Here is a 24,794-nt window from a genome sequence, read left to right on the forward strand (position 1 = left end):
AATGAATGTTTGAGAGAAATTTCGAGGCCCGTACTACCTTAATGGAAAATAACATGCTCTGCTCCAGGTGCCTGGCGCCATCAACGGTAATTATTCGGTTAGTATTTGTCGATCGGGGAGTAGAGTATAGCTATCACATTTACGGTAAATGATGATCTTACGTCTAATTCCGTTATCATCTATCCACACTTAGTCTTATATTTTGATTATTTGGGTACGGAGGCTTTTATCTGCACACCGCTTCCCGAGAATGGGATTTCTTCAAATTAAAGGAAATGAGAAACCTAGCTTTCATCACTGTTCTTTGGATTAAATGACAACTAATCGAGCTTATCTCACTATTAAAACTTTGAAATTTAACCCGTACCAATTCCAGGCTTCAGATAATGTGTCTTGGAAACCATAATAGCGGTGACAGATTGCTAACTATGGATTGGAGAATGACTTTCGACACAATTACATTATACGAGCCAGATAAATTTGCAACAAGAATGGCAAGACCTTTTCACTGGCCTACCTTTGTGGGAATAAGGTGGCTGTCTTTTGTTTCCTTTCCATGTATAAGAAAACATTAAAAATGAATAGTAAACTTTAAAAAAATGTTTCTCATAAAAACACAAGCGACAAGTAAAAAGATGTTGTAGTACATACGCTGGTGTTGCAGTCATTTCCCCATTGACTATTTTTTCTTTCCGATGCAAAGTCTTAATCTAAGGTACCTATTCTTATAGCAAATAAGTAGACTACCAAATCAAACGGGCTTCATTCCCACCTCCAAACAAAAATGATGGAATATCTGAATATCTGAACTTAGGTGCGGCAATTTGTAACGTTACTGCTCAACGTAGCTGAAGTTAGATGCAGGACGCACTCAATTATACAAAATATACAGAAATAATGTACAAGACAGCGGCCCTAATCTTTCAACTCACACACGCAGAGTAGTATAATCACGCGAGTACAAATCTACATTTAGAATAATTATCAGCACAACAAAACATAATGGAACAGTGCATTGCTTGCACGATAGACGTATATTGATTTTTTCCTTTTCTTTTTTGAAAAACTTGGAGTTGCAAAGGTATCCATATGATTATTCTGCGTTCTATTCAACATGTGAACGTGGATGAACTATGAATATTTTAAAATGAATTTTGTGTACATTAACCCCGTGAGACGAATTAGTGCCCCTCCCGACTTAAGCTTATCCAGCTGCTATTGGCTTTTGAACACTTTTTCAAGCAGTGCTGGTATGTAAAATCATTCTGACAGCAGGAAAATGTTTAAATGATTTAGGGGAAAAAGCGGTCTGTCTTTTTATCATTAACCTGAATGGATTTATAGTTTATCAGCATTACCTGTCCGTTCGGTAGAAATATCACCGCAACTTGGCAGGGTACTGTTACCACAGCATATTCAATAATGAGAAACATTGCAAGCCTTTGACGTCCACCTGCTCACAACGCGGTGTAGATGTCACCTATCCGGCAAGGAGAGTTGACGACAGCAACTAGAAAACCGATTGAATTCTGTGACCTTAATCGGTATCCAAACGGACCTCGACAGATATGAGTACAGAAACGGATATTTTTTTTTTCTAATATAAAGCAGAACCCCCCCTCTCTCTCTCTCTCTCTCTCTCTCTCTCTCTCTCTCTCTCTCTCTCTCTCTCTCTCTCTCTCTCTCTCTCTCTCTCTCTCTCTCTCTCTCTCTAAGTATACAGATGCGCTCATGGAAAATGACAGGGCTTAATGCTAAAAGCAGAGCGTCATAAAGTTTTCACAAATTACAAAGTACAAAGTTATAATATCTGTTACTTAAGTTTCATGACTATGTGTAGCTTTTCTGAAGATATATATATATATATATATATATATATATATATATATATATATATATATATATATATATATATATATATATATATATATATATATATATATATACGAAAAGTGATTTGCTTGCCAATGCAGGCAAAGTATAGTGCTCAATGCATTTCTGCAGGGCGGTAATACTGAGAATCTAGGAACTTGTAATTGTCACTCTACAGGCTGTTTCATGCGCTCAGCAATGATCACCCTGATGATTGCTTACCGCATAAAACAGCCTGTAGAGTGACAACTACAAGTTACTAGATTCTCTCTCTCTCTCTCTCTCTCTCTCTCTCTCTCTCTCTCTCTCTCTCTCTCTCTCTCTCTCTCTCACACACACACACACACTTACGACCAGTCATTATTGTAGTGCATTTCGAAATTATTTATACATTGTGGTGTTGATTCTTTAGTTTATTATTCACAGTCACACACAGGACAGTTTGCACGATACTTACTGCATCGTATACTTGTAGAAAGTCTTTTATTCAGTCGCTTCACACACCACAGACGCTTAGCTTTCTAAACTATGTTTGGTTTGAGGAGCTCAGGCTTATCTTGTTATCAACGTAGAAGCGAAATTGCTACCTGGGTAGCTTCAAATTGCAGTCGTTACGAGACAGATCACGGCTAATAGAAAATTAGTTTTCTTGTTAAGTTTACACTGTCAGCGACTAGAGAAGGAACCGACAGGGATGATTGATGGGTTGTGAGTCTATTTGACAATGTAGGCCGGGCACTTATCGTATTCCTCGCTTGTTTTGACACCTTATAATTGACTGTTTAACACTTTCCTTTTCTTTTTAAGTAAATGGAAACAAGACGGTTGCGGTGGATTCACGCAACTGACAAATTCTCGTGTAATTGAATGGAGGCAAGCAGAAACGTGAGTATCATACGGAACAAGTTGAAAACTGACGACTTGCTCAAAAACTGCATGTATCACAGTAACTGCACAACTTGAACTTGCGGCTGAAGAAATGTGGAGATCTTCTCGGAAGCCCACCCTTACTTTAAATGTTTAGCACCCTTGAACTTTACCAATTATCTAGCCAGGTTTTAAAAGGAACATCGTAAACAAGTCGCTCATGGATTTGCTGTCACGATCGCCCTGACCCAAGCGCATGTCGCATTTACTTTCACAGTCGATACATAATTCAAAGCCCCGATCATATTCAGAGGTCACGAGGTCACTATCATTTGTGAATCACAAAAGACTCGCGTCTCAAAGATTACCATTAAACCTAGTAAAATACGTTCACGAATATCTAATAGGGAGCGCCGAAAAAGAGTCGAAAATTATTAACCGATAGCCGCATATTTTTCATTCATACCTGTGTTAAGCTTAAATGTGGCATGAAGATCTACTACGAGAGCCTTAGGCTATGGGAAAGATAGTGTAGTTCGTTCTTCGTTTGTTTAGATATGTGAAAATAATCATTTTTGAAAATCAGGTCTTACCTCAAATCAATCACTTAGTGAGCAGTAAAAATTTGACTCTTCAGGTACAGGCATGCTTGTATACCGAAATAAGGTCATGTTGTAGATGAGATATAATAGAAGCTGTTCACAAAAACATGTTTTGAGAGCGCACTTATTGTAAGCCAATCACTTAGCTCGTAGCTGTGACATCTCCTGGGCTCTTCAGAGATGCCTCGCCCAGCTCTGAAGGGCCCTTCAATATCGGCGACGGCTTTGCCAACTACTCGACACCAATGGAACAGAAAAGACATCCGTAAACACAGTGAGTGCACGCTTATCACTACCTCAGTTCGGAACTTTCTCGATATACTTATCGGGGGAATCTGCAAATCGCAGGCATTCTAAATATTGTGTGTTCAGAATTACCGGAATTGAACCCTATCAGATTATTATATCCGCTTTCTGCGCCAATTTCATTTTGACTTTTTTATTGCATGAATTTCCAATTATAATATCATCAGGACTTTTTGTGTTTTATCTGGATTTAATTTATGCCTCGTAAGTGGTTATTTTGGAACAAATCTAAATTCATAATTGCATAGTGTGGAATCCAATCAGATTCTGTTATTAAAGCCACGCATAAATCGAATTTCAACTTACTTGTTTTACGATATGCTGACCTAGTTGAACATGTAACATAATTACATATTAGCACGATAAATCATGCCGAAAACGGTCAGCCCGCTAGCTTCACATATTGCGCAAGTTTAGGGTAAGTGGGTTATGGTCTGGCTGTCCTCTGATCAGGGCAGCTTGTGTCATTTCTGGCGCTGTTTTAACATCATTCTCTGCCGCATTCTTCATATGTAAAGGCCGACAGAACTTCACAATGGTTACCTTTTATCATATTCTGCATGGGTAGGCATACCAAGATAAGCACTTTTAGTGTTGGGTTCGGATGCAGAACTTAATCTGATTGTTTTATTATCGAATTCCTACAAGGGGATTTATGCCACATTGCTGTAGCCACTTCACACAGGAATTTATTATACCTTGCTGACATTCGTTTTATAGGAATATATAACACACTGTCGACGTATGAACGCCAATGGTTGATTTTGATATGTGAATATTTGCGCAAGCTGTCATTAAGTCGCAGATTAACTTTCCTAAACCTGACATAAAGCTCGTCATCATTACTGAAAAAGATGGAAATTACCTCGGCTGTTACTATCTCAGCTTGCCACTCGATGAAATGAATGCCACTTTCCTTACTTACCTACCTTTTTCACGAAGAAGGTGCGCATGAGCAAATGACTATGATTGCGCTCGTCTCAATTACGTCGAGTTGAGACGCTCTAATGCCTTGTAAGAATTTGCGGTAAGCCTACGGTCTTCTTATTATGTAAGTTGATATGCGAGGCTTTAGTTACTTGACTTTACATGTATAGGTAACTATTTATTAGGCAGATGAGCAAGGAAGGTTACGTGTAGAGAACGAAGCTTAAGGTCGGCGGGAGGTGGCCTCGAATTGAAAGTAAGACACTGCCCTACACACATCTATGACTACAGCAGTACAATAGCCGCAGGGGAGGAAGAAAAGCAGAGAGTGACATGTATGCAGACACTGAGAGACACCCTGCTTGTACCGATAGTGAGAAAGAAGGTAGTAAAAAGGTAATAAAAGGAGAGAGAGAGAGAGAGAGAGAGAGAGAGAGAGAGAGAGAGAGAGAGAGAGAGAGAGAGAGAGAGAGAGAGAGAGAGAGAGAGAGAGAGGACGAAATAAGAAGACATTGAGTAACGAGGACAGGAACGACTGACCCGTTCAACCGGGCAGGATGGCAGGCAGCAGATAGATGGATCGAAACACTTACATCACCGGAAATTACACGCGCATCGTTGGTGTCGGAAACAACTTTAATGCCTTCGGAGATATGAAAGCTGAACTACAGGTTGCATGAAAATCACAACCGCTGTTAGAGAAGCTCGCATTTGCTCTCGGAGTACATGCACCGAAGGAGACAAGAGAGCAATCACGTCGGCTGAGTTGCGGTCACCCGTCGAACGGAGAACGAGAAGCACGCGTGATGACCTGTAAACACACCTCACATCGCCACCAGTAATGCTAACTGACGTTCCTTTCAAAATTTATGTCTGCTGCTTCCGCCTGCTTGAATTATCTGTCAGTTCTAATGAGCATTCAATGTTCAAAGCTTTCATCTCTTCTGAGATCATCGGGTCCATCTTTTGGTTATGTTTAACACATTAGTCAGGGTCGATGATTTGATCGGTCACACTGTTTGTTCTTGTCACGGTACGTTTTTTGTTTGTTTGAACTAAGCAAATTATGATCTAGTACAGGTCAACAAACTACCAAACGAACAAACAAACAAACAAATGCTTGAAGACGCAATCAAGCAAATATTCATCACTATCACCCTGCTATCACCACTATATTGACTTGGCATTACGAGGGTAAAATTCTTATAGCTTTGAGATTCATATGTACTTCCTTTACCTTGCATTCCTTTGGGCAAAATTAAGACACCTAAAAGGTCATACGTCATTAAAAGTGTGTGATTGACGGGGGCCGATTTGGAATTGTTGCGATTGTCTCGATGTTTGCGAGAGAAAATGCGAACACATTAGTACGACTACTGCGTGAATTACGCTAAATTGGAAACTTTCAAAAACATCTGCGCCCTCATTGTTAAGTTTCTTCTAACGGCACATCTGTAAAGTTCATTTATTCCCCGGTCTAGAGCTCACAGAGGAATTAGAAAATGTTGCGCATGTCGCTAATTGATCAAATCTACGTTAAGTTATCAATGCCAACCGAGTTATCACGTCCCAGCAATATCCGTGCAGTACAACAAGAACCACTGCTAAATAACTGAGAGAGCTAAGGGTTACGGTAAAGTCTTCTAAGATAAATTTTTTTCATATTACAGTGTCACAGTCTGATTTCACGTCCTAAGGTAGAACACGCCTCGGATAATTGGACTCTCAAACTTCTATAATTCTCTTCTGATCTACCACTTGTGGGGGTTCATTTTAGAGCTTTCTGTGTAAGGAACATTGTCACTGTCTTAATATTTCGAAAATCGAAAGCTTTACTTTTTCCATAGAGTTAGCACAGGGATGGTGAACAATTTGAATTTCAAGTATCGGCAAATCTTTGATAATTTTTTACCGCTGAATTTTATTCCTGATTTTGAAAGAGAATGGTTGAAAGATTCTTTGAGAAAATTTTGAACAAAAGTTAAAGTCTTTCACTTTCGAAGTGCATACTACCTTAGAATGACATATTTAGCAATCAGATAATAGCACACAGTTTACTGACATTTAGGGTAATATCGAGCAGTTTTGGCATCCTAATATCGCATAACAAAGAATATTGCAGCTACTTTTTTTGTGAACTTGTTTATAATCACACGTATAAGTTTATAGTTAAAGGAATGAAGAAACACAAAAATTAAGGCCTCTTAGATAGTGACGGCAGCGGGGAAAATGTTTTCAATCTGCAAAAGACACCGGAGGCCGAAGTCCCGTTGTGCTGGGATTATCGGTTGATCAGCATGCTGCCGGCTCGGTTGTTAACGTCTGTGGAAGGATTTCGCCATTTTCCTAATGGCATTACAACGCGCGACATGGCCGTGTTTGAACAGTGTGTAGAACGAGATAAGAACACGCTGTGGCAACATACGACACCCAGATCATGGCGATCAGCAAGCGGGCGAGTGCAATGGGAGGTAAATCGAGGGAGCTTTAGATGAACATGATGCCTTCTCCGGTTACAAGAAAGTAAATGATCGTGACTTACGACATGCTAAGTGCCCTGATAGCGAAAGCACGAATTGAAAGTGGAGCCAGCAAGATACAATGTGCAACACGTCGCACACGAAAGATAGACATAATAAACCAAGGTATATACTTCAGATCTTCTTTTAGACTCCTAAAACATTAATATCTTTTTATTATATATATATCTGAATATATATCTGAATATATATATATATATATATATATATATATATATATATATATATATATATATATCTGAATACCACGTTTACTGGTCAGTTTTGAGCTTTTCAATTTCAGTTCTCCGGTGCAGTGTACTTGCCAATCTCCAGTACGACTATATATTATCTTACATTAATAAGTACTCGCTGCCTCAAGTTTTCCTTACACCCTTTCAACATCGAAATACCAGCCTTGCCCCGATACGCTACCAATTGATCGACAATACAATTATAACCCCGGTCACGTCACATATGGAAGGCGCCAAAGTCCAATATTTTGTCGTCTATCTACACAGCTACGAAATGTTTACTGTCGCATCTTATAAGCATTCTCCGTAAAACTGCAAATCAATTCTCGGTTCCGAGCGAGAATATTTCCAAACGAATCTCCGACTGAAAAGCGACAAAATGACACGGGTGACAAATTGACAGGGCAATTCAACAGTGAGTAACTAGACACCTTGAGTGCGATTATTCAGAAACGCAGTCCCAGGGAAACGGACTTGATGAACAGTAAGCGAAACAGGATTACCGGAAGCCTTACAACATCTCCACACGTTCACTAATAAGATCCCAGTGACTGCGTGACTTTCAAGTCCTTCCGTCTCCTGGGAGTCAACGATGCAAAGAAATGAACAAAAGGCTGAATTTTCTATGAAAGAAAAAAAATGTTTGATAAGCTGATAGCGGGGCTCGAGTAACGGCAGCACTAAACAAGGAGCTAATGGTGCCAAAGTGTCTGTTGCAACGTTTCAGGTCAAATCTGCCAGGTGTGTTCATGACGCGGCACAAAATGTGAAGACGATTATAGAAATTACGCATTTGAAAATATGTATGGGCATAGACATGATCTAGATACATAGATACATACATACATACATACATACATACATACATACATACATACATACATACATACATACATACATACATACATACATACATACATACATACATGCGTACATAAGTACGTACGTACGTACAGACAGACAGACAGACAGACAGATAGATGGACAGACAGACCGACCGACCAACCAACCTACCTACGTACATTCATCCATCCATCCATCCATCAATCCACTCACCCATCAACACATACAAAGACAGACAGACAGACAGATAGACAGGCAGACAGGCAGACTGTTAGACAGAATATGATATATTATTAAGCGCGCGCAGGCGCTGATTACGAGTAAGCTTTATCTCTATGCATCATAATGCACGTCGCAGGTCCATCAATGACGGACACAAGAATGGCTCGTTGATTTATAAAAGTATTATACGCATTATAAAGAAGCTCATGTAGAAGCCAGCCCACGTCAAATTTAGCAGTCTTGTGAAGTACAAGCCATGTTCAATCGGTAACTGTTCTTCGAAAATATCTGTTGTAAAATGTTTTTGTTTACAGCGTAATTCATTATTTTGTTTCCTTCAATGCACGATCATGGGCATCAATCTGTGCACTCAGAAACAGACATGGATGTCAGGAAGAATTTTTCTGCCCGTGCATTATGTGTATGTTATTTCAGCACAAGCCTAACCTCGACAAGCGATTGAAAAACACGGATGTACACGGTGAGAAATAAATAAAAGCGACAACAAAACAGCACTGGTAGGTGTCCAGTGCCATGACATTCGACCATTGTAAACCAAATTGCTTGTTACATATTACCCTGTCAATCTCAAAGCCCTCAAACGAGCCAAATGATTGAAAGCAATCTCCAAGGATTGTCAGAAACGTTTTCTATTATCTCAATCAGCTGAGCCAGAATTGTGAATGACGTGCTCCATAATGCAGGAAATAAGGTTTATATCTCAAAAAGTTGTTAGCGGTCTTTTATTCCTTTCTGTAGAACAGGGCTACATGAACGTCTTTCATCTTGATTGTGATTAAATCCAGTACCCGATTTGCTACATATCGTAGCTTTCACAGTTACAATATATGTAAGCTCAAAAGATATGTACACTGCCAGTCAAAAACATATATAGGATGTTTCTTGTAACCTTAGATCAACCTGAAAATATTACATACATAACGGTCTATATCTAGGCGTTTTTTTCTGTCAAATGTATTTCGATTTACACGTTTGTTATTGTATGTTAATTGTCCACTACGTTTATGGTGTTGTTATAGGACATTTTGTCACGCCATGACTATTAACTTACTCTGCGTGATGCTAGAATGTCATCAACTATAGAGTACCAACACCTGAATTCGTGTTCAATAAAGTCGCACTTTCTCACATGTGGGTGGTACGTTTGCTTAAACCATGTACAAACATCCAAAATGGCAAAGTGTTAGTCTCCTGAATCTGCAAGACATTCTAATTATGCACACGACAACACAGTGAAAAGACAGGAAATCAAAGCTACATGTAGATATGGCATTTGACGAGAAAATAGAACATGTTTCGTTTTTTTTGGTCGTTGTGTTTGCATGACATTTTAAGATCAACATAAGTATTCATGATTCCTATCAGAGAAACCTCTATTCGCTAATAATACGACTTGTCCTGTGAGCGCTTGTTTTTTTAGTCAGGTATAATAAAACCTAAGCTAACAATGATTAAAACGAAGCAAAATGTATATCATTTTGAAGTAGGAAAGTTTCAAATATTTTCAAATCAGTGCTAGGGAACAAGAAACATAACAACGCAAACCCTGCAATCGTTTGCTTCATTTTCAAGAAATTTTTATGACCTGCACTGTGATCAGCGGACTGATAATTAGTTCCAGCAGCCAGGTCTGGTGACGATGAAGTGTCAACAGACAAGGTAGTGGACTCGAGTGACACACTTCTGATCGTGACAGCTAACACAGACAGAATCATTTCAATAGAAATCTTCGCATCTGTAATTTGCAGCAACGTTTATCAAAAGGACAGTGACAGGCTGCTGTACTCGTTATCTTGCGGTCTAGATCAGGTCGTTACGTGGACTACATTTGTCGTTGTTGAACAAATCACGTGCATCTTACCTTGACATTTGAATGATAACGTTTCATATCTAGCTATCTTATGGCATATTCTCTCTCTCTCTCTCTCTCTCTCTCTCTCTCTCTCTCTCTCTCTCTCTGAAAAGCGGAGAAAGTGATGTAATAAAAAGCGTTGATTTTTGTTTTATTTATGTGTATATGTATTGATTATTTTATTCTTTTTGTCTGTGAAGTGAAACAACTTTGTTACTCGGGACACATTTTTCAGAAACACAGCCTACAGTCGTAAGATCGCTCTTCCCGGACGAGTTGACTTTTTACTGTATGTGAAATACCTACATCTTCTAATGTGTGTCATATACTTCAATCATATGTTGTGCTAGTTTTCTGAAGTTACAAATTGTTGTATAGTCTGATGAGCAATCTGACCTGCATATACTTCGCCCTACACTACAAGGCATTTAGCGATCATTTCGATCTTTACGTGGCACGATAGTCATGTTTTATGTTTTTACTGTTGCACCATAGCCTTTGTCAAGGGTAAATTCGCGGCCTTGAGTTTGTAAAGTGCACTTTGCATCCGTAAAATAACACTTTGAAATGATCCATGCCGGTTTGAGTCTGCATCCAGAAGATTTAAAGTGACAGAAGCATGGGAATGCAGAGCTATCCATAATTCAAATACACCACAGCACTCAGGTCATGGATCACCTGGAACAGCAGAACTCCATTTTACAAACACGGCGCAAAAAAGTCCTTCACCGCCCCACGCCACAAGGTCGGCTTAAGTATCTGACGACTGGCATTTTGTGGTTCTATGGATGTGATGAATAAGTAATCTGTTCGTATTCGCCATTGTGTGACGTCATCTCACTCATCTCACAGTAGTGTTTTCCCTAGCAAATTATACATGCATCTGAGTGCTTACCCCCTTGCGGAGATAGAATCGCTACTTTTGACTAATACCAATGACCGATGATGTTCTATCAGTAGCTGCTTAGTGTACTAATAGCTTAAAAATCGAGTTTACAGTCTACTACTGTAACATTGATCTTGAATAGTATAACGTGTTGGTAAACGAATAGAAAGATATTTTCAGCTGACGAGGTATCACTTATTTGACAAGTACTTTCTGCACGGTTCAAGACCTACAAAGATTTTGGCCTGCCGGGGATATTTGCATTAATATGTTCGCCATGAAGCCGCATCTCAGAGTCTATTATTGCGTCAATTCTCGCAAGTTCTTCAATCTGCAAGCTGAAGTTGGGTGTAATGCCCTGCGTACCATGAGCTTATCGCTTACTCATGAATTAATCCTTCAGAACAAGACGAGGCAGACGGAAATTTACAAGTTCCATACATAGCGAAATGGATCAATTCTCCAGGCCGGCAACGCAAGCGAACGATCATAGGTTCAATATTAAAATGTACGCATCACTAGAGACAATCGGCAGCTTTAGCTAGACACTCTTGCGTCCGTACCACGCATTAGAGATGCTAGCAGACTCCGTGCCCGTGCAATTGAGAGAGATACAGATCGATTATCACAATTACCATCCCAAGAAACTCGTGCCGTTCTAGACGTTGATGTGCACCCCAGGAGGTGTTTAAGGGAAAAAACCTCCCCGGGGCTACAGTTACATGAGCAAAAAACGGTGCCGGAAAGTAATATTTGAGAGTAGATCACACGAAAATGTATTGTTCATTCCTTTCGTGCACTGACATGTTTAACCTCTCCGAAGCCATCAACATTTAATCAGCTAAATGCACCTCGAGTGGTGGGTTAAAATCGATGTAATCGCAACAACATTACAAACACTCAGCTGCATTGTTTGGCATTCTTATCTGAGTCACGTGAAAGGCCTGTCGGCTAAGCGTTTTAATCATAGAGAAGAAATTCTCCGGGTAGGCGTTAGTTTGTAAACTCTAGGCACTTAATAGCGATGGTGTCATTGCCGTTAATGTGATAAAATTACCAGAGAGATAGCATCGTTAACGTACTGATATAGCTATAAAATTTTGCCAACCGGACGTTTTGTATGACAACGCAAACCCTGTCCATGGTTACAAATGAACGTTTGTTCAAATAATCGATGTGTTGTGTCCTCTCCTCACCTTATCGCTACCGGAGCAGGGCAAGATGGAGTTTTACGATAATGGTCCACATCTCTGCAAGCTCCTATCTGAGTGTCATTTTACCATGAGTACTTGGGACAAGACTAGAAGGCTTCACATAAGTGTTCAAAGACGAATTCGAAATAGTGATCAATATCTTCCTTAAAAACCCAAGCAACTACCAAACTGTCCTCTTTAAAGCATTTTGACAAAAATCAAACCAAGAAATAATAATCACTTTGGTAATCTTACGTTAACATACACGTTATTTGCACTTTAAAAATAAGCTTCAATTGACTATTTTATGTTTTATGGCTAAAACAATCAAATAAGTGAATCACAAATTAAACAGTGAAAGAAAGAAGATATAAAGAAAGTAAGAGAGAGAGAGAGAGAGAAAGAGAAAATGTTTCCATAGGCCTACTCTACTTTTTCGGAGCAACACTGCAGGAAGCACACGTACTGCATATTTAGCCCTGCACATTTAATGAGATTCCGGTCTCGTTATATATTTGCAAAGAGGCATTTTGTGCTATTTTCTCACAGAGTGCTTTATGCCTTTTATTAGGTTTCCGTGCACTTTGCTGTTGTTTAGCACCGAAACGGGCAAGTAGTCAAAACAGCACAGTTACAGCACTGTTCGCGCATAATTGGATGACTGCGGCTAAAACTCGAATTTCCAGCGTTCTTCGATGCAAATTCAACCATTCTAGTATGAATAGATCTAAGATGTATTCAGAGGTCATAGGCATTAAGTTACGCTATTGTGTATCCTCTTACTTCCAATTTGGGAGAAAAATGTTGTCAAAAGAACTGTAATATGTAATAGTGTATGAGTCTGCTAACCCGAGGGTCCACTTAATTACGCACAAAGCCAACCAATTTATACTCATCTTGGGTCCCGATGATTGAATGGATGCGTTTAAGGAGATTACTGCTTGAATTCATTAGGCTGTAGAAGGGGCTCGTGTGTTTGTCCACCGTTTCTGCCATTATTGATTCATTCCACAGACGGTTGCTCCGCGCTCGACAATTATCGGATGTACTGGAAAAAGGTTCTTTCTACAATCAAGCGCTTTACGGAGCGTGGTGCTCATTAAAGTTGAGCTGCACTTAACCAACACATTTTTTCAAGTAAAGTTCATTATCAAAGATGACATGAAAGCCCCTTCAAACTATACATTTTAACAAAGCAGAGAATCTAAAGTTAGTATGGAAGTACATGCACTATAGTTTACTCAAAGGACGAAAACGGTTTAAATTTGAGTTTGAAAACCTAAATTTTGGTATAAATGATATAAATAATTTAAGTCAAAATCTTAATAAAATTTATATCTTATTTAAAACGACTATATGTAGGAACAAGTCATTGACAATGACATAGTCCCCACTTGTAATAGGAGTATTAGTCTTGATAGGGCAGGGAAATGTGGTCATTAAGAAGTATCACTGGAGTGTATATGTTCAGATCTATGGACACATAGGTCTATGTCATTGTTCCCAATTTGAAACAAGAGGCATGTCTAAGTTATGGTTCTAAATCGGGAAAAAAGATCAGACCTCTAGCTGTATTGGCCAGCCAAGAAATACATATGCGCATAATAAATGAGGTACAAGATGTGACACCTTAAGGTCTATTATCCTATCAAAATTGAAGCGTAAAGAACTTGTGGTTACTGAGTTATGCATATATATGCATAATCAGGGTCAAAGGTCATCAAGGTCACGTGACATTTTGAAAAAAAATTGTATCGCTAATTAATCCATATATGCCGAAATTCAGACCTCTAGCTCTATTGGCTTGCCCACAATTATATATGTACATAATTAATGAGGTAAAGCATGTGTTGTTTATAAGGTCTCCATCCTACTAAATATAAAGGACATAGCACTTGTGGTTACTTATTTATTGACATAATCGTGTATTTTAGGTAAAAGGTTATCGAGGTCACATGACATTTTGTCAAAAAATTTATATCCTATAGTCTAACCCTATATACAAAAAATCATACATCTAGCTCTTTTGGCTGGCTCAAAATTAGATATGCACATAATTAATGAGGTACAATATGTGGCGTCACAAGGTGTCCCATCATACCAAATATGAAGGGTGTAGCACTTGTGGTTCCTGAGTAATGGACAAATATGTATATTTGAGGTCAAAGGTCACCAAGGTCACATGACATTTTGTCAAGAAAATTGTATTGATAAGTTATCCCTATATACCAAAACTCAGACCTCTAGCTCTATTGGCTCGCTCAAAATTAGATACGCGCATAATTAATGAGGTACAATATGTGGCGTCATAAGGTGTCCCATCATACCAAATATGAAGGGTGTAGCACTTGTGGTTACTGAGTTATGCACAAATATGTATATTTGAGGTCAAAGGTCACCAAGGTCACGTGACATTTTGTCAAAGTGTCTGAGATATCTGCGTGAACGGATGGACTCATGGATTGACTCATGGACGGACATGACCCAATCTATAAGCCCCCTGGACTTTATCTGTGGGGACTAAAAACTGTGTCACTGCATCCTTTTTGCAATATGAATACGATGAGAAACTAAATTTTTATTTTTCTTGGCCTTATACATGGGAGTCTATGGACTGCCTTATACATGGGAGTCTATGGACTTCCTTATACATGGGAGTCTATGGACTGCCTTATACATGGGAGTCTATGGATGTGAAAACTAAAAAGTCCTCTAACACGGCCAAATTTGATCGCATTGTGAAACAAATCGACGTGCATCTGTATAAGGTAGGGTACTATCCTTGTACCAAGTTTGAACGAAATCACTCCAGGCGTCTTTGAGATATCTGCGTGAACGGACGGACGGACGGACGGACGGACGGACGGACGCACGGACATGACCAAACCTATAAGTCCCCCCGGACGGTGTCCGTGGGGACTAAAAATGACAATCTTGTTATGCATTGTCTATTCTCATGCTTTAAAAGAAGGGGTTGAAAGACTGACATCAGATTTCTGCAAAAAGTAATTAAAACCATAATAAGAAAAATTGCAATGATCCTTATTCATAATGTAAGAACTTTATTGCCAAACAAGATTGTTTTTTGCTATATGGTATTTAAATAACATAATATCAAAAACAACAAAATTTGTCCCGGCCAGAATGGAGTTAAATTTTTTTTTGAAATGTTGAAAGGTTGAGAAAAAAGGAGCCAGAAAAATCGAGTGATTTGCGTAAATTTGCATGAATTAGCAGTTCTTTCTCAGCCAAAGTATAAGCTGCTTGTCAGGCTCAAAGATGAACCGACCAACATTTTAATGTTGTGTTACCAAACTAATGAAAATTTAATGAATCATGCAAATATGCCGTTTTATGTGCAACACCATCACTACATTCAAAGTTGATCTCTCTATTACGTGATAACTTACCTTCACTCACTCATTAATTAAAGGTAAAAGCTCAAGTTCTACCTAGGTTGTGGTCTTTATAGAGGTGATTATGTGTGTATAGGCAGAGAGATCGCTAGAGAGATAGATAGTTATTTAGACAGATAGCTGCTGACTGATTTACTATTATATTGATTCTGCCAGAATGACAAACCTCCATCGTAAGCAAATACTTGGAATGATATTTATCTATAATTTGTTTCACACTATCAAGTCAAAAGTACAAAACTTTCCGCAGTCATTTAAATTTGAAATTCTGAGTTTCAAAAAGACGGGATTTAAAACATATCTAAACCAGGACGTGCGTTCACTTCGTGAGAACGCGTTGACTGTTTAACATAACATTTAGCAATAACATCAAGCACATTGGAGAAAATTTCGAAAAATCCTTTGAAGACATATGACGGTAAGTTTGTGAATTATCTAGAATAATGTATGGTCAGAGTTAATGTTCAATATCATTTCTCTTTTATTGATTTCAATACATTTATACAAATCATATTTTTTTGGCTTACAGGTCAATTTTTCATTTATTTTATGTAAAGTATCAACGTATATATCTGGTTTCCTTGGATGGTGGAAATATTTTGTCATGGGAGACATATCATATGTACTGTGTAATTTTCGTGCATGATTGAAACAAGTGGAAATAATTCGTCGGAATTTCCAGCTTCGTGAGCTGAGGGTTCAGAGGCCTTAGAAAATGGTTTGTTCGATGTATTTCACAGTTGAATAAAGCTCAGACACCGATTGTAGCACGGTTTATACGCCGATAGAATTGTTACGTTTCTATAAAAACCGAATCCTTGACTTGTCACCCTCGACAGGCGATTCTCTTGTTTTTACTTATCGCAATTAATTATACACAATTTCAAATCTCTCGTCGAACAACTCTCATATTATGCTCATCTGTGATAAAAGTGTCACAGTGCATAGTGCTAGCAAAGCCGTCCCAGAATACCTTTCTTTCTCCTTAAAATTCGCATGGCGAGTTTGAAAACAATCCAGTCTAAATTAATGAGCACTAAATATTCTATATTACTATCCGAATACGACATGTATACCGTAGAAGGCCCGCTCACCAGCCTCGGGCGTTTAATAACCACGAAAGGCAACTTCTTAGTTACACGAATTAGCATGTTTGGAAATATAAAGTAATCCTAGATTTTTGTCACCGAGCCAACCGACTCCACAGCCATAAAATGCCTAGAATTATATTCTATCAGTCCTAATGATGAATTGTGATGTATTTATTACGATTTTTGACGTACGCATACACGCAGGAATATATTGTACCGAAGAATATAACAGAAGAGGTAAAGCTAAAAGGCCTCTGCGCATGCGTCCTCACCAGAGACACGGTAAGACACGGTGATTTACAGCATTTGATTGGTGGCCACGGTGATGCTCACGCTTTAAGAAGTTTTATCGACGCAAGGCGATGGAAATATAGAGCGATTGCTAAAGCGGCTGAGACGATCTCCTTGTCGTCTCTAAAGTACGTAGATCCGAACATGAAAGTCACCGACCTGCTTTTCTTCAGGTGGCAAAGTGCAATAACAAACATCTGACCTTTAATTGTATTTTCTATTCGCTCGCCCACTCATGCAGTTTCACTAGAGGCTCATGCATGCGGCGGGCTGAGCATATGCTTTTCGAGGTTTTCTCAGTGTCGTGAACCCGTTAGCTTCTTATCAGTGATTTGCGAAGCATTCAGTTGAGGTACGCCGTATCGTAATGACACATTGATCATTCATGATCTTGACAAATCCACTTCCAGCTTGCGGCATCCCCGTGTCCTGTTTGAACATTCCGCTCTCCCTAATATTTTCCTTCATTTTACTACCTTCCAAGACAGGTTCCTAAATAACATAAAACTATAGTCGAGCTACTTTCACTTTTCGACAAAAGCATGAAGTTTTCGATGAACGATAACCCATTGCACTATTTACCTTTCAAAACAGCGAAATATCACCGCCATATGGGGGGAAAACTCGTATTTGCCTTAATAGATCAAACGATTTCTGTCTACACTAACGCAATATCCATTACACTATCGCAATAGGGACGGAAAATCGTTGCCCATTATCGAAAATTGTCGAGCAATTACCCTGAAAAATGCACAAAATGCTTTGCCTGTCATAAAGAACAATGAAGCAATCATTACAAGGTGAATTTTTTTATTCCATGTGGATTTTTACGGTCCGTAAAAGTTCTATGAACTGCAATAAAAGCAATGGCATGCGAAAGTTGACTTTGTGTCATGCGCTCTCCGAAATTAATGCTAACTTTGTATTATGCTTGAAAAGGTTTATAGTTCGTTATAGTCATTCGGTCAGGTTCACTCAATTTTATTCATGCCGACGTCGATTCTTTTATATAAAGATATTTGAATTTCTGTTTGGACAGAAAATGCCTCAAGGAAAAACGTTTCAAGTAATAGCCTGAAATTTAGCAATTTTTTCTGTCTGGCTTTTTGAACTTGTTATTCCACTTTTTCACCACAGTTAACATGGCAAAATCGAACTTTTTGAACTTAATTATCGGTAAATACAAAGTAACATGTTTGGCAAATCCAAAATTTGCACGCGGACAGTGTGGTTTTATTTTGTCAGTACTGTGAGGAGACTAGTAAGCTTCCTTGAGAAGAGAAAATTATTTTCAATTGTAAAACTTTTAGATTTGGAAGCTTCATTTCGTGGTGAATATGTCAATCAGAGAAAATGACAATCTCAGAATTGACAATCATCAAAGGTTACAGGACAACCTCGATATCACCATGCAGTAAAGTTTGAAAAAATCGCGTTGATGGAGGGACTGTGAAAAAGTGCACTTCTCTTATAGGAAGGGAGCGTTCGCTGTATATGTGTGTACCAATATAAATATGACATTCGTTGTCTGGCAACATCTACGTACACACGTACCTGCCAATTGCGGTCTATTATTTATCATGTCATATGGAAATTTGCTGCCGGCCCTAGCTGAGGAAATTAATCCATATAAATATAGTTTTATCGACATTACTGGGCAGTCGCAGTTGTTCATGTATATATTTGGCGCAAGAAGTCGACAGGACATAAAACGTTGCTTCAATTGTTTTTACACACTGTCAGGAAGAATGCCATATTAAGGATAAAAGCTCTCAAGTTTGAAAAATGTCGACCTTATATCGGGAAATAATGTTAGGAAGTTATTTTCTCCTCATTAACATTTGTACGCTTTTTTTAAAATATGAAATCGACATCACACGCTCAGCATACATGAAACCAGCAGATCTACATTTGTGGAAATACTCATTCATGGACAATCGAAAGTATTTGCATAGAATGAGATGCCCAGGTCAGCTATGCAGCTTAATTGAGCTAAAACACAGACGGGTTTTCCGGGACGTTTAGCCCTAGGCTAAAACATCGAATCATAGGGTTGTTGTTACTCTCAAAATCACTATATATTGATGAAATCGATATCGATGAACAGCGGTAAATAAGGCAAGATAGCTGTAACTTGTGATATGCAAATATTTTTTTTTATAAAACAATATAGATTTTTCTATCCCTTTTCTTACCGTATGACACTTTGCTAAGATACAAAGTATCAGCCTTGTCATCACTATGTATTGTGTATAGTTAGAGGTTATTTAAGCAATAAAGCACACCCGGCGACGGTATACCACGAGATTTTGACCAGTTCACTCCATATATGCACGAGCGATAGCGAGTGCATATATGGGGTGAACTGGTCAAAATCTCGTGGTATATCGCCAATATACCATGGTTCTTTTCGCGTCTCGACCAATCAGATCGCTGCATTTGCGCCATCAATATACTGGTATGATATAATTTACTTTATTATTGTTCAAGAACGAATTCCAGTCCCGATCAAAATTCACTTACATGTATCAACGACGGCATTGTCATTACGTATGTATAGACTGGAGTGCACAGCAGGTATTTTGGTATGGTGGGGAGTGGAATAGAAAATGATCCATAACAGACAAGAAAATAGTCAAGGAATACATCAAAGTTACACACAATGCACGAGTAGTTGAACTGTAACTACTATACCATCACAATGAAATTCAAAGCGAAGTTAAACATTACAAGCTAGACATAGCGTTTGCAACCACCTTGTGAGAGAGATTAGGTTGAAGTACATGACGCCATATAATCGTTACGACGTCATCCGACCAAAATGTATTTGTTCACAGCTCTGAGCAGTGACCGGTGACTTCATCGTCACGGCATACCCAGAGGGAAATTCTTCTTTTATTACCATATACTCATTGTATTGGACCAATAATAGGTCTTCCTTTGTGACTTTTGTTCATTCACATTATCATAAATTGTATTCTTTTAAGTGACATGTGGTGAAATTGCCACGCGTGTTTGGTGCCTCTGTTGAAACGTCCTATACGAGTAGTTAATGAATGTTAATTGATAAGTTAGGCGAGCGGTGGAATAAAGGTAGCCCTACAGTCATGGGGGACATTTAGCATTTTCCCCCGTAAGTTCTAAAATTGTGGGCATGCGTAAATCAATGATTACTCAATATATTCGATTCCTTGTGTCGTATCAGCATGTACCATTTTCGCTGCGTCAGACATGAGACGAGTATGAATGATACTCATGCTATACGACACGGCAACAGGTAATTGCATTTATCATAATTACTGTGTTGATTATGTTGTACTATTACAATACAAACATCCGCTAAACTCTTGTAACAAACATTATTTTCTGCAATGTGCCATTGCACCGCGACATATGTTTTTATCAGATCTCGCCGTATGAAATAGCAATTGTCTTTCCGTGACTGATATAATGAAATGCTGATGAACGTTATTCTACATGTACAGTAGTTGACAATCATGACCTGCAATTCTCGAGTCAGAGAAAAGTCAGAAATAATATTCAGTCCCACTATTCTGTGATATTGAAATGCCCAAGATTTCCCTTTGTCATGATAACAACTCTTAAACCCCCTTAAGGCTGTTCGATGATCAATGCTATAAAGAATTTTCAATTACGCCAACACCGTTCGACCGTAGAACGGAAGCACAGCAGCACTACAAGCGAACAGTCGACAGTGTAGCAAAGCCGTGCTCGGGAAAGGATGTGACTTTGTCTTAAGCATGCGCAAAGTAGCGTGTTTACGTCGACGACAAAAGATTATAGAGACCGTGCTCATAAGGACGCCCCCGTACACGTTTTGATACTACATGATGAGCTAGGAGGTGGTTTCAAATTCGAAAAGTAGGCATTACAAATCGTGGTAATGGTGATAGGGCCACCCCAAGGGTATTTCCGATACAAAGTTCTAACAAGGATACATTAGTGTTCAGAAGTCGTGACGGCGATTTAAGAAAATGTTCTTAAAGCTTTGCGATTATTTAATGATAACAGATCAGAGCCACAGTGCCATAATCATCCAAAAGTTAAGAATAATCGCCCATTTACCATTAAGCCATGCGAAGTCATCTTTGACCTATTAAAAGCGTTATAGGTTCATCAAGTTTGCCATTCTGTTTTTCGAAATGATCATTTACGACATACTTTGACGTTAGAGAATCAACTATAATTCACCGTGAATGATTATGTGAACGTAAATTGCTATGCAATATGTGGTATGTATCATTTAACCTACTGGTCATTTCGACTTATGTCACATTTGGAATACAAGAAACGAAAAATTACCTCTATTTATCTCATGAGCAAGAAGTGCCATACTCTTCAGAATCCCAAGTAACTTTAGAGAAGACCTCCCACGACTGATTTCTTGCTTTTCGGAGTAAAAGGTGACCCTCTGCAAAAAAGGACATCGCTTTTAGTTCCAGTGTAACATCAAAATCTGGGTCAATAAATACTTAATTCCAAATCCTATAACAGCATTTGTATGACAGGATGACCAATGTTTTGCAGAACAATCGTTTCCATAAATGGGCATGTGACTTCAGACAGGGAAGGCGTTGGAACCTTTAAATTATAGTGCTCAATTTCAGAAAATACTTTGAATGCATACTGGCAAGTTGATCACGCCACCTCCCAGGACATTTTTGCACAAATTTACAAATCTCTCCCTGAAGGGTCAAACAGCGAAGGGAAGTCGGTAAATCTCCATAATTATTGGCTCCTCAATTTTACGACTTCTTGCGAGGATCTCCATTTAATTACAACACAGAGAATTAATCAAAAGGTTCTCAATCAATGCCACACCAGCAAGATTTCTATCATGTTACCTGCATCTACCCACCTACTCAACACACTCGATTAAACATTTATTCCGAGCTCGAATAATTATAAGTCAAATTACGAAAGCCACAATCACCTTGCAAGCTGTTTTCAAAGAAATAACCATGGATTTACACTAATGAATGCAACAGTTAATAGATATCGTGTGCTCGGTTGGGTCACGCAATCATTCCATACAAATCGTAATTGCACCAATCAGCCACTTCACGCAATCCTTGTAAGCAATTATTTAAGTGAGCGACATACTGTGATTCAACATCAGGACAAGTTTTGGCAATTGATACAAGAGTTTACCCTTTGAGCGCCAAAGTCGATTTTTTGCCGCCTTTATAAAATGTAGTCTAGACAATTTTCTTCAGATTTGTTCCAAAATTTTGATCAAAAACAGTAGCTAATGAAAAGTAATATCCAAATTTACAGCACTCAAAGGGTTACATTTCTCGCATCTTCTGGTTTGGTAATTTTTGTTCCATATTATTCAATATGCTTTTTGTTATTACGCATTTAGGTGTACGTGAAAGAACAAATCGTGATTGAAAATAAAATGAAACCTCCCTCACATCTTCGGGTTCTTGCGTATTAGTACAACTTTGAGCTTATTAGCTTTTGCCTTATCGCACTCCCCTAGTGTGTTGTTAAGCAATAAAGAAAAGTGTGCTTAGTTGTAGGTTCCTTGCCATCGCATCAAAACGTCACGATTTCTTTTTTTACGTCTTACTTTACTTAGGTCGAATAAGAATGAACCAATTGACATATCCAACAGAACTATGCACAGCAGATATTTGAAGTCTCATTCTCAAGTAGCTCAATACCATTTCTAGAAGACATACTTTCTTAAGTGTTTGAATAAACGGGTGATATATACACTCTATCAAAGCGAAAAATAATCAAATAAAAACAGGCTTTCTGAGGTCAATGTTTATCTGATATCGAGAAACCCCCATAACAGTAAATGCCACTCAAACATATTCTGAAATAATCACTGCAACATAGTTTATAATTACACGGTACTGTAACAAATGACGATCAGAGACACAAACATTATAGAGATGATACATAATATCAAGGCGTTATGTTATGTATTTCTGAAAGACCGAACAATTCTCAGCAGCTGCTCAAGGTCAATACTTGTCTCGTAATAAGAAGCTAACATGTAACAAAAAACAAACGCTGTAGCACTAGCCAGTACCCCCTTTTGAAACGCTATCAGGTACCAGATACCGATATCGTATACTATACGGCGATGAGAGGGAATTCAAGTATCACAGGTCAGAGGATAGTATTGTGTCTGCCTTACCATTTATGCATATCTTGCATGAGTCATTTTTGTAAAAAAAGGGGTCTGTGATTTTAGTGTTACTAGGGCGATGTGGAAAGAAAACAACATACCAACTGCAGCCCTTTAATGAAACATTGAGCTCAAAGTGCAATGACAAGTGTACAGACAACTATTGAAAAACTTAGCCTCAGACTCCAAACGATTATTCTTGACGTCTGACATGTATATAATGCTTTTGTAAATCGTGTTGTCCTTTCCCAAGTAATTTCATGCTCTTCCAATATTACATGGTTCTTGTTTACAGAAGTAGAAACTATCTGACACCCCTCAATGTTAACCTTGTGCATGGAGTGGCTGAGCTATAAAACCTACGGCAACGCTTGGAAAGCGAATATCTCATAAATCCAATAATTGTTAGTTCAAGGTTCATGTGGGGTCGTTAATAAACTGCGACTGCAATTTTTTTCCTGCCGGAGTATTTTTCGCTCTATCTTCTCCCCTTATCCCTCTCTGACCCTGTCTCTGTCCCCCTCTGATCCATCTTTCTCTTTCTGTCTGCATCTGTCTCTCCCTCTTCCGGCCTGTGGTAACCTCCATATTTTCAAAAATCAAATAGGAGTACATCCTAACAGAAATGATGTAACTGCTTCTTGCGAAGTATTGTGACTATTCTACTTCACAGCACTTACAGTCTAAAATTACGTCTTTGAGCCACCGATTTAGAAACAACATCAAGTTAAATGTTGTCCATTTAAGACGGCAATGATTTATGAATTCAAATGTTGATGTATGGGCATTCCATTCGGTTAGAAGTAACGTTTTTAACACATGTTACTTGAAGGCCTGGACTTATTATTTAAAAAGTTAAGCCTTCAAGAAACATGTGTTTTAGAACGCTATCATGGCCATCGCTGCTGTATTGGGAAGGTGATGTGATATCGTATCATGGTTACTTTTGCAGTCAAACACTGGGTTCTGAAAGCTGCACGCCTGACAGATTTACTACATGTCAGGACTGTTCAAAGATACTATCATTAACTTATGATTCTATGTGATGTATCAAACCATTCGATATAGCGGCTTCATAGGGTACCTCATTGTGGATGCGAAGTAATTCAAGTGAAGTCCTATGCATGACTGTACAGACCGGTGCAATGCTGCACAAATCCGTCATAAAAAAAACTTGTTGCCTGTTTCTCTTTGAACGAGATGGTAATTAAATAGAAAGCGAAAAGCCGCGGACTTATCAGTTCTGTATTATACATCGTCTTCTCAAACATAATCAGACAAGTAGCGTAATTTTTCGCTTGACAGATGCAGCCATGTTCAAATGTCTTTATTCATCTATTTAATGAAGTGGAGTGTGTATTCTACGGTCGGTTACCGTCAGAGCTAAAGGGCAATAGTGCTGTACATAAAGTTCACGAAGCAGTTTGACATCATTGATCAAATATTAGAAAACTAATGCAGAGCAC

General features: G+C 38.6%; 1 protein-coding gene across 4 annotated transcripts in view; it reads right to left on the minus strand.

The window, feature by feature from the left end:
• LOC139122755 (tachykinin-like peptides receptor 99D) overlaps positions 1 to 24,794 on the minus strand; it is a 122,920-nt gene that overhangs the window by 42,609 nt on the left and 55,517 nt on the right. For all 4 annotated transcript variants that reach the window (XM_070688451.1, XM_070688453.1, XM_070688449.1 and 1 more), the window contains exon 2: positions 21,486 to 21,594. The gene's annotated coding sequence lies outside the window, so the exon portion shown is untranslated. The remainder of the gene's footprint in view (positions 1 to 21,485; positions 21,595 to 24,794) is intronic.

Source organism: Ptychodera flava, chromosome 22, assembly GCF_041260155.1.
Source record: "Ptychodera flava strain L36383 chromosome 22, AS_Pfla_20210202, whole genome shotgun sequence".
NCBI classification, from domain to species: domain Eukaryota; kingdom Metazoa; phylum Hemichordata; class Enteropneusta; family Ptychoderidae; genus Ptychodera; species Ptychodera flava.